Genomic DNA, 10772 nt, shown 5'->3' with positions numbered 1-10772 from the left:
TGGGAAAACAAGATAGCGGGGAGCAAGGAGACTCGTCGCAAGTTTTGCAATATGGCTCATCTGGGCCATTGGATCGAGAAAGTCTGCGATCAATGCTCATCGCAGAAGGAGCCAGAATTCGGCAAAGGATTCTTTCCAAAGCCGGACAGAAGGAGGTTCCGGTCTGATGAACATGATAAGCATCAGACTCCAAAGGAAAGAACACCTCGGGCACCAAAAAAGTAAGGTGGCCGACAAAGCAAAGTGAATCATGTGATTCACAGCAAGGATCGTACCCACAAAAGAAACGACAAAAGTGGGTGGAATGACAGAAGGACCACTCACCAAACGCTCCAGGACAAAAGTGAGTGGAAAGGAAAAGCAGCCGGTGTCACACCCCAATTCTTGAATGAATAAATATAATCGAGGTGCAACTAAATCATAGAAATAAACAAGGAACAACCTTGTTAAAACCTGAATAATAAGATAGAGAGTCGGGCTATGCCCCTTTGGATCACAAGTTTTGTTTCATGCTTCTGACAACCGACATTCATTAGCATAAAACTAGAATTTCAAATTTAAGCTCGACATGAAGTCATCTTAAGTTGAGAAAACAAAAGATGTATAAGAGTAATTGCTACAGCGGAAGTCTAACATAGGAATTTAACTCTAGCCTCAGCTCCGTCCCGTCAGCACCGGCCAGCCAACCTGAAAACATTTGAAAGTATTTTTGGGCTAAGTACTAATGTACTTAGTGGGCATGCATTTTCTGAAACATTTTATATTTTAATAAAGACAGTTTATCCAATCATACTAGACATGACTTAGAAGGTTTTAAATTGAAATAACTTCTAAGCATGTTAAAACATTTTCTTTCATTTGTGCGCACATGTCACACTCCCTTTCTGTTACTCGCTGTGATCCCGGACCTTTTAGCCACCGACGGATCTCTGTCTCCTGCTTACTTGAACTGAGGGCGTAACCCAGACAAGTTTACTTTGACCTCGGGACGCTACCCAGGCAGGCCTGATATTTCTCATGCTCCGGAACACATCCAGCCGAGCACCCTTATAACGCCTCTGGTTAGAGCCCGATGGAGATCAACCCACCGAGTCAACTAACAAGTGTACACAATTCTCAAACAACGTATTAGGTCATAAGAGAACCTCAATTGATTAACTGCGCGAGCCTTAAACAGAGCAGAGTGCACATAAACATTTTATTGGATAAACAGTTTTCATTACATTAAATAAACAATTTGCATTTCATTGAAAACATTTAGAGCTTAATAACTCAATCATACTTTGTACATTTGGAAAGTAAGCCCACCTGGATAGGCAAAGCCTGAAGATCATACACATAAAAACCTGTCTTGGGAAAGCAGCGCTAATCCCCCTGGTCACAAAGCCTACAAGAAATTCTATTCTTAATAGGTCTCGTGAAGCTAATCTTAAGTCATGGTGTAGTGCTTAATATTCTATGATTCACTTAGCCGGGTTTTCAAAATTTAATAAATAAATAATTGAAAACATTTCTCTTGAGTTAAGAACACCAACAATATTCTTACTCATCTTTCTTTAATAATTGGAATTATAAATAAAACCAATTAAATCATAAATATTTTTTTATTGCAAAATATAATGCAATTTCATGTCATGCTTAGCATATAATAAGAAATTTACTTAAAATATGCACATAATAATAATATGATATTATTATGAAAATTTACTCTTTGAAAATAATTAATTAAACTTAATAAGTCTAATTAATTAAAATAGTGTATCTACACAAATCCTATTAAATAAATACTTGGGCAGTTCATGATTTAAAATAATCAAAGGCCCAGCTTAATAAAAGAAAATCGGCCCAACTGACTCGGCCCAAAATTAAGAAATAAACGCAGCCCAAAACTAATTAATACCCGGCCCAAACACTCGGCCCAACCCTAGCCCAGCCCAACACCCATCTCCTTTCTCCCTTTTCTTTCTCCCCTCTCAGCCGCTCACACACATACGCAAACTGCAGAATCACTCTCTCTCTCTCAAGGTTCCGTCCCTCTCTCTCTCTCACGGTTCACGCCACCACGGCTTCTCTCCCGGTGAGAAGCCGCCGGCTGGTCACCCCTCTCAGCCCCCATCTCCCTCGACTAGCCTGGATCCCCCCCCTTCCCTCATCTCTCGCTCCCTGCCACCTCGCCGTCGCAGCCTCCTTCCGGCGACAACAGCCAAGGCCGCCGAGCTCTAGCCTCCATCGTTTCTCTCTCAAAATTCTCGCTTGTTCACAGATCCGACGGCAGTAGCAGCGGAAGCTAACCACCGCCGTCCGCCGACTCCGACGCCTCACCTCTCTGTTTCCGGCAGACGACGACAACGCCGCCCCTGTCTCCCTCCGCTCAGACCAGCTCCGACCAGCCACCGCCCCACACAGGTAAACCCCCAAATCTCCCTTCTCTTCCTCTCAAAATACAGAATCTGAAAATCTAATTCCTCCTCCTCTCTCTCTCTTTCGTTGGCAGGAAAAGGAAAAAGGCGGCGCCTTTGCCGGCGCCGAGCAGCCGCCTGCTGCTCTCTCCTTCCCCTCTCACGACTCCGACAGCACACACACACAACAAAGTACAAGAACCCCCAAATTCAGTTTACACAAAGCAGTTTACACATAGCACTTAGGGTTTTCAAAATCTGTTCCTTCTCATTTCAATTCATTATAAACAATTCTTTAAAACCTTCTAACTGTAATAGATAGAAATATAGTGATTATGAGTGCGTGTGTTGATCTTCTTGATGGTTCGAATTTTACAGTAAGTGTATGGAGGAAATAGGAGGTAACCTTGATATGAGTAGGTTGTTTCTGAATCCTTGATCTGCGAATTTATTCAGCCAAGCTTAACAATGAAATTTTGGATCTGAAAACTATGAAAGAATTGGAAGAATTAATGGACGTTTATTACCTCTTTCTTGTTTTGGGAAATCTTGGAAACTGATTTGGAAAGCTGGAATCAGCCGAGTCTTGACAATCAAAATTTGGAACTAATTTGGTAATTGGAAGCAATCAGAATTTAAAAGTATTTGTGTGAAGATGGAAGCATGAAAGTTGAGCTGCAGGGAGGAAAGGATGGGACTTTTGCTGATAGTGGGAAGTGTGGGAGGAAAGGTGGGGTGTAAAGTGTGGTGGAAAGGAAGGGACTTTTGCTGATAGTGGAAAAGTGGAAGAAATTAGGTGGAGAAATTAGGTGAATAAATAAAATATAATAAAATAAAGTCTTCCGGGTTGTATTATGAAAACTGTAATAATCGTTCAGGGTACGCTTAAATAAATAGCTCGTGAAAATACTTAAATGCTAAATTAAATAAATATGAAATGCATATAAATTTAATAACTAAATTTACAAATGTTTTTGTAAATCATTTTTGTTGGAATTAAAATAAATTCATTTTCTTTATATCCGGCGTGAATCATCCTGACTTCTAAGTTCAAAATAATTCTAAATTTAGCTAAGAAATAACGGGGTGTTACATCCCTCCCTCCTTATAAAAATTTCGTCCTCGAAATTGCATACTTGAGAAATCTAGTTTGGAGTACTAGACATTCACTATCAGTGCACCTACATAGCTTGATGCTTATCACATTTTCTAATCGTGAGAATGCTATGTCTCATGTCTCGAGAACTGTTGACAAACAAACTCATTCTAATCATACTATGCTTATCGTGATCAAAGAAGATCTTATTGGGACAACTATATAGTACGAGTTTATACATTGGGATGACTAAATTGACAATCACCGAGATCATAGTCATGTGGGCTGGCCAGACCCAGCACAACGAATCACTCAGTCAAATGGGAGCTTCGCCCCCAATCATGTCAACTTCTTATTTCTTATAAAGCTCTAAGTCAACTTCTAACTTAAAGCACTTACTTCTAAGTACTTCAATCATAAATCTTTGGTATCATATAGGTCCATTCTATGTCGTTCTAGCGGTGCTATCACGACTAACATTCGTAAGGCATTATTGGGTGGTTCTCAAACGATTTGTAAAAGAACTCATCATTCTAATCATATAGGCAGTGAACCTAAAATGATAACATAAAGCTTTCTCATCATTCATTCATACATACATACATACATATATTTGCTTTCTTTGAAATTTTGAGTCATATGGACATTAAATGTCCCTTTCATGAAAAACTTTGCTTATGCCGGAAAGATTCAAGGAATCTAACTCGACCATACATACATACATACATTGATTCGTTAAGGGCTCGGGTTGTCCCAAACACGAAATACATTCATTGAGTCGTTATGGGTTCGGGTAGTCCCAAACACGACAAAAAGCATTCACATAGCATCGTAAACATAAGGCGCACATTTTCTTGAAAACTTTCATAACATCTGAAATACATATATGTATATTTTTGAAACTATTATCGTACCTTAGTTGCGGCAGTGTGACGGCGAGCTGAGGGCTACTGACATTCTTAGAAGTCTAGAGATACTATTCTAGACTCGACATCAAAAGCTTATGGTTATCAGAGTCATGAAAGAAAACTCATGCTCTGATACCATTCTGTCACACCCCAATTCTTGAATGAATAAATATAATCGAGGTGCAACTAAATCATAGAAATAAACAAGGAACAACCTTGTTAAAACCCGAATAATAAGATAGAGAGTCGGGCTATGCCCCTTTGGATCACAAGTTTTGTTTCATGCTTCTGACAACCGACATTCATTAGCATAAAACTAGAATTTCAAATTTAAGCTCGACATGAAGTCATCTTAAGTTGAGAAAACAAAAGATGTATAAGAGTAATTGCTACAGCGGAAGTCTAACATAGGAATTTAACTCTAGCCTCAGCTCCGTCCCGTCAGCACCGGCCAGCCAACCTGAAAACATTTGAAAGTATTTTTGGGCTAAGTACTAATGTACTTAGTGGGCATGCATTTTCTGAAACATTTTATATTTTAATAAAGACAGTTTATCCAATCATACTAGACATGACTTAGAAGGTTTTAAATTGAAATAACTTCTAAGCATGTTAAAACATTTTCTTTCATTTGTGCGCACATGTCACACTCCCTTTCTGTTACTCGCTGTGATCCCGGACCTTTTAGCCACCGACGGATCTCTGTCTCCTGCTTACTTGAACTGAGGGCGTAACCCAGACAAGTTTACTTTGACCTCGGGACGCTACCCAGGCAGGCCTGATATTTCTCATGCTCCGGAACACATCCAGCCGAGCACCCTTATAACGCCTCTGGTTAGAGCCCGATGGAGATCAACCCACCGAGTCAACTAACAAGTGTACACAATTCTCAAACAACGTATTAGGTCATAAGAGAACCTCAATTGATTAACTGCGCGAGCCTTAAACAGAGCAGAGTGCACATAAACATTTTATTGGATAAACAGTTTTCATTACATTAAATAAACAATTTGCATTTCATTGAAAACATTTAGAGCTTAATAACTCAATCATACTTTGTACATTTGGAAAGTAAGCCCACCTGGATAGGCAAAGCCTGAAGATCATACACATAAAAACCTGTCTTGGGAAAGCAGCGCTAATCCCCCTGGTCACAAAGCCTACAAGAAATTCTATTCTTAATAGGTCTCGTGAAGCTAATCTTAAGTCATGGTGTAGTGCTTAATATTCTATGATTCACTTAGCCGGGTTTTCAAAATTTAATAAATAAATAATTGAAAACATTTCTCTTGAGTTAAGAACACCAACAATATTCTTACTCATCTTTCTTTAATAATTGGAATTATAAATAAAACCAATTAAATCATAAATATTTTTTTATTGCAAAATATAATGCAATTTCATGTCATGCTTAGCATATAATAAGAAATTTACTTAAAATATGCACATAATAATAATATGATATTATTATGAAAATTTACTCTTTGAAAATAATTAATTAAACTTAATAAGTCTAATTAATTAAAATAGTGTATCTACACAAATCCTATTAAATAAATACTTGGGCAGTTCATGATTTAAAATAATCAAAGGCCCAGCTTAATAAAAGAAAATCGGCCCAACTGACTCGGCCCAAAATTAAGAAATAAACGCAGCCCAAAACTAATTAATACCCGGCCCAAACACTCGGCCCAACCCTAGCCCAGCCCAACACCCATCTCCTTTCTCCCTTTTCTTTCTCCCCTCTCAGCCGCTCACACACATACGCAAACTGCAGAATCACTCTCTCTCTCTCAAGGTTCCGTCCCTCTCTCTCTCTCACGGTTCACGCCACCACGGCTTCTCTCCCGGTGAGAAGCCGCCGGCTGGTCACCCCTCTCAGCCCCCATCTCCCTCGACTAGCCTGGATCCCCCCCCTTCCCTCATCTCTCGCTCCCTGCCACCTCGCCGTCGCAGCCTCCTTCCGGCGACAACAGCCAAGGCCGCCGAGCTCTAGCCTCCATCGTTTCTCTCTCAAAATTCTCGCTTGTTCACAGATCCGACGGCAGTAGCAGCGGAAGCTAACCACCGCCGTCCGCCGACTCCGACGCCTCACCTCTCTGTTTCCGGCAGACGACGACAACGCCGCCCCTGTCTCCCTCCGCTCAGACCAGCTCCGACCAGCCACCGCCCCACACAGGTAAACCCCCAAATCTCCCTTCTCTTCCTCTCAAAATACAGAATCTGAAAATCTAATTCCTCCTCCTCTCTCTCTCTTTCGTTGGCAGGAAAAGGAAAAAGGCGGCGCCTTTGCCGGCGCCGAGCAGCCGCCTGCTGCTCTCTCCTTCCCCTCTCACGACTCCGACAGCACACACACACAACAAAGTACAAGAACCCCCAAATTCAGTTTACACAAAGCAGTTTACACATAGCACTTAGGGTTTTCAAAATCTGTTCCTTCTCATTTCAATTCATTATAAACAATTCTTTAAAACCTTCTAACTGTAATAGATAGAAATATAGTGATTATGAGTGCGTGTGTTGATCTTCTTGATGGTTCGAATTTTACAGTAAGTGTATGGAGGAAATAGGAGGTAACCTTGATATGAGTAGGTTGTTTCTGAATCCTTGATCTGTGAATTTATTCAGCCAAGCTTAACAATGAAATTTTGGATCTGAAAACTATGAAAGAATTGGAAGAATTAATGGACGTTTATTACCTCTTTCTTGTTTTGGGAAATCTTGGAAACTGATTTGGAAAGCTGGAATCAGCCGAGTCTTGACAATCAAAATTTGGAACTAATTTGGTAATTGGAAGCAATCAGAATTTAAAAGTATTTGTGTGAAGATGGAAGCATGAAAGTTGAGCTGCAGGGAGGAAAGGATGGGACTTTTGCTGATAGTGGGAAGTGTGGGAGGAAAGGTGGGGTGTAAAGTGTGGTGGAAAGGAAGGGACTTTTGCTGATAGTGGAAAAGTGGAAGAAATTAGGTGGAGAAATTAGGTGAATAAATAAAATATAATAAAATAAAGTCTTCCGGGTTGTATTATGAAAACTGTAATAATCGTTCAGGGTACGCTTAAATAAATAGCTCGTGAAAATACTTAAATGCTAAATTAAATAAATATGAAATGCATATAAATTTAATAACTAAATTTACAAATGTTTTTGTAAATCATTTTTGTTGGAATTAAAATAAATTCATTTTCTTTATATCCGGCGTGAATCATCCTGACTTCTAAGTTCAAAATAATTCTAAATTTAGCTAAGAAATAACGGGGTGTTACAGCCGGCCCCTACCAGCATTATCACAAAATGATAAAGCAAGGGTCCAGCACCATGTGATGGCACTAACAAGTGTCGGCAATCAAGGCCGACAATAGAAGGTGGAAGTCACATTCAAGATAGCTGGCCATGAAGATGGAATCCGAGGCCAACAACCAAGCAATTATAGAGGGGATCAAACCTCTATATAAAACCCAAGTGCTGGAGAGAAGAAGATCATCAGAAAATTCACACCCATTTCACACAACACACATTCTCTCTCTAGAAAATTATCTTTGTATTTTAAATTTTAGTTTTCAAAGTTTTCGTTTTTTAGTTTAGTTTCCTTTTATTTTAATGTACACAAGTATTGGCTACCATGAGTAGCTAAACAAGTTAGTCTCCTCCCTTGGGGAGTATTTTATGAAATAAATTAATTATTATATAATTCCTCTATAAACGCTTAGTTTTTGTCCAACTATTCCGGTTGAGTAAAAATATTTTCTTTATTTTTCCAACAAAGTATTGAGTCGGCACTTAGTGAAGGAGAAAGGTTGCAACCATCTCTTGCAAGTGTGTGGTTGGTGCGTGCCGGGGTGGCAAACGAACCGTAAAATGCAACAAGACTGACTCATGAAGAAGACCAGTCGACAAAGGTATAATGTTGGTTTAAATTTAAGATTTATTTTGAAGTGTTACGGAAGCATGTTGGGCCTGTTTACTGTTTAAAAACATAAATGATTATAATGAATTATAGAGAATCATTTGTTCAAAGGTCAAAGTGTATATCGCTCGACGCACTCGACGTGCTCGTTGGTTTGCTGGCGAGCAATGCACCAGAATGTGCATAGGGGCATTATTGTCTTAAATGGGTAGATTTTATATGTTTGGTAAAGGGTGGGTACATTTTTGTTTTTGTCTTTGAAAAAGGGTACTTTCCATTTTGCCCCTATTAAATATGATCACATCGATTGAAACGGTTCCCCACCAGCACCAGACCAATCTCGCTCCCCACTTAGCCTGCACATTTAGAAATACATGCAGGGCGTGAGTACATAATACTCAGTGGGCAAACGCCGAAAAACAAGGAAAGTGCTCTTAGAGCTATAAGTTTGAAGCTTGCCACATCTCAGCAATACACAGAAATAAGTCAGCATAAATGAATCTGTGTATGCAGTTTTCATAATCAACATCATAAATAAGTGTCTGCAGACAAAGTAATCGACATGCATGTACCGCATCTACAACTCATCATTGTAATTAAGGTACTGAGAAGTAGGTGTAACACCCCGTACTTTTATGAGTAGTAGTAGTGTCGAGACACTACAGAGAGTACTACGGTACTGAGATATGAGATTATAATTAAGATGAGATGGAGTTATGATGATAAATAGAAAATTTGAGCATTAGAGTTACATTATTTTGATGAGACGAGTTATTCTTCTAGATGGAGATATGAGTCTGATAGAATCAATGATGAAGATAGAGATGCTGATTGAATTGAGAAAAGAGCATAATTTATTTTTCCCGATGACGGATACAGAGGTATCTGTGAGATTAATTGTCATATTGTTAATAGGAACATCTGAAGAAGAATAGAGTTGAGATAAGTGAGTGAGAAACCCTATAGAAGGGAGAGTCGATCTGAGAGATGATTGCTGATTGCTTTAATAAGAATTGTATCCGTGTTTTATCTGAGATGGTTTGAGTGATTTTCTACGTGACTATTTGTTTACGATGATGTGAGTGTGATTTGTTTTGTGTTATCTTAACACGGATTATTTTCGAGATTTTGGAGAACGAGATTATTTTTTTTAATCGGGAAATGGCATACAGCTATTATTATTTTGTATATCAGTTTTTTTTATGAGAAATATTTTACTGAGATATATATAAATAAGTTTATGATGAGATGAGATATTCCAATAGTTTGAGCTATTGTATTTTTGATGAGGTTAAAAATTTCTTTCCTTTCGATAAAATTGTAGCAGCTCAAGCGTAGCTGAGCTCTGCTCTGGAGGCAGAGCTGAAAACCGAGCTCTGCTCTGGAAGCAGAGCTGAAGTTGAACCGAGCTCTGCTCTGGAAGCAGAGCTGATGTTGAGCCGAGCTCTGCTCTGCTCTGACGACAGAGCTGAAAACCCGAGCTCTGCTCTGGTGACAGAGCTGAAATCGAGCTCTGCTCTGCCGAGTCAGTTAGCTCTGGCCGAGTTAGCTCTGCTCTGGTGAGTCAGCCGAGCTCTGCTCTGCCGAGTCAGTCAGCTCTGCTCTGCCGAGTCAGTCAGCTCTGCTCTGACTTGTAAGCTCTGCTCTGGATGTGAGCTCTGCTCTGCTCTGGATGTGAGCTCTGCTTTGGATGTGAGCTCTGCTCTGGCGAGCTTTTTAGCTCTGCTCTGCTCTGGTGGCAGAGCTGAGATCGAGTATCTGAGATCGAGATCGAGTGTACTACACTTGAGATATTTTGATTTTACCACATGCACATTATCCTAAATGGCAAGTGGATTAGGAGGTAGGAGTTAAGGGGGACATGCTTTAATTATAAAGTAAAAATATTGGGATAATACTTTGATACAAGTGGGTTGAGATATTTGATCAAGTATTCATCCTAATTCTACAAATAACTCACGCACACCCCCTCCCTTCTCTTCCCCATTCTCAGCCTCCCCTCTCTCTCTCTATACTCTCTTTTCCTCCATTGATGTCCATTGAAGAAAGCTTAGAGAAGCTTCATCAAACACTACTATGAGATAATCCACCATCCAATCCAATCAAATACTTTCATATCTCATCAAATTCAAGAAGCTAGAGCTAAGATCAAAGTTGGAGCAAAGTCTTGATCACCTTTTAAATCCTTGAGTAAGTGCTCCTAGATTATTTATTTGATCATATTAATGATATGTGAATGAGTATATGATCATGATTGAGCAAGAAAATCACCAAACCTATTTTTATGAAACTTTCGAAAATTAGGAGCTTGAAACCCTACGAATTTTGTTGTTTATTTTCTTGAATTGGCTTGAGTTATATGATGATGGATTTGAGTTTATGAGATGATCTAGATGATTAATAATGGATGAGATTGAAGCTTGAGGTTGAGAAGTGAAAAATGAAAAATGTTAGTTCGAGGAA

The 10772-nt window shown here is 39.4% G+C and overlaps 2 long non-coding RNA genes across 2 annotated transcripts; both read right to left on the bottom strand.

Moving 5' to 3' along the window:
- Positions 1–461: 461 nt before the first annotated feature.
- Positions 462–1805, bottom strand: LOC131024417 (uncharacterized). The gene is made up of 2 exons (XR_009101822.1): positions 1309–1805; positions 462–687 (listed from the first exon to the last, which is right to left on the bottom strand). It is a non-coding gene; the product is annotated as an uncharacterized LOC131024417 (long non-coding RNA).
- A 2792-nt stretch (positions 1806–4597) lies between these two features.
- Positions 4598–5981, bottom strand: LOC131024416 (uncharacterized). Its single transcript, XR_009101821.1, has 2 exons — positions 5485–5981; positions 4598–4863 (listed from the first exon to the last, which is right to left on the bottom strand). It is a non-coding gene; the product is annotated as an uncharacterized LOC131024416 (long non-coding RNA).
- Between the last annotated feature and the right edge of the window lie 4791 nt (positions 5982–10772).

This window comes from Salvia miltiorrhiza, chromosome 5 (genome assembly GCF_028751815.1).
Source record: "Salvia miltiorrhiza cultivar Shanhuang (shh) chromosome 5, IMPLAD_Smil_shh, whole genome shotgun sequence".
NCBI lineage: Eukaryota > Viridiplantae > Streptophyta > Magnoliopsida > Lamiales > Lamiaceae > Salvia > Salvia miltiorrhiza.
This window is presented reverse-complemented; position numbering and strand designations above follow the sequence as displayed.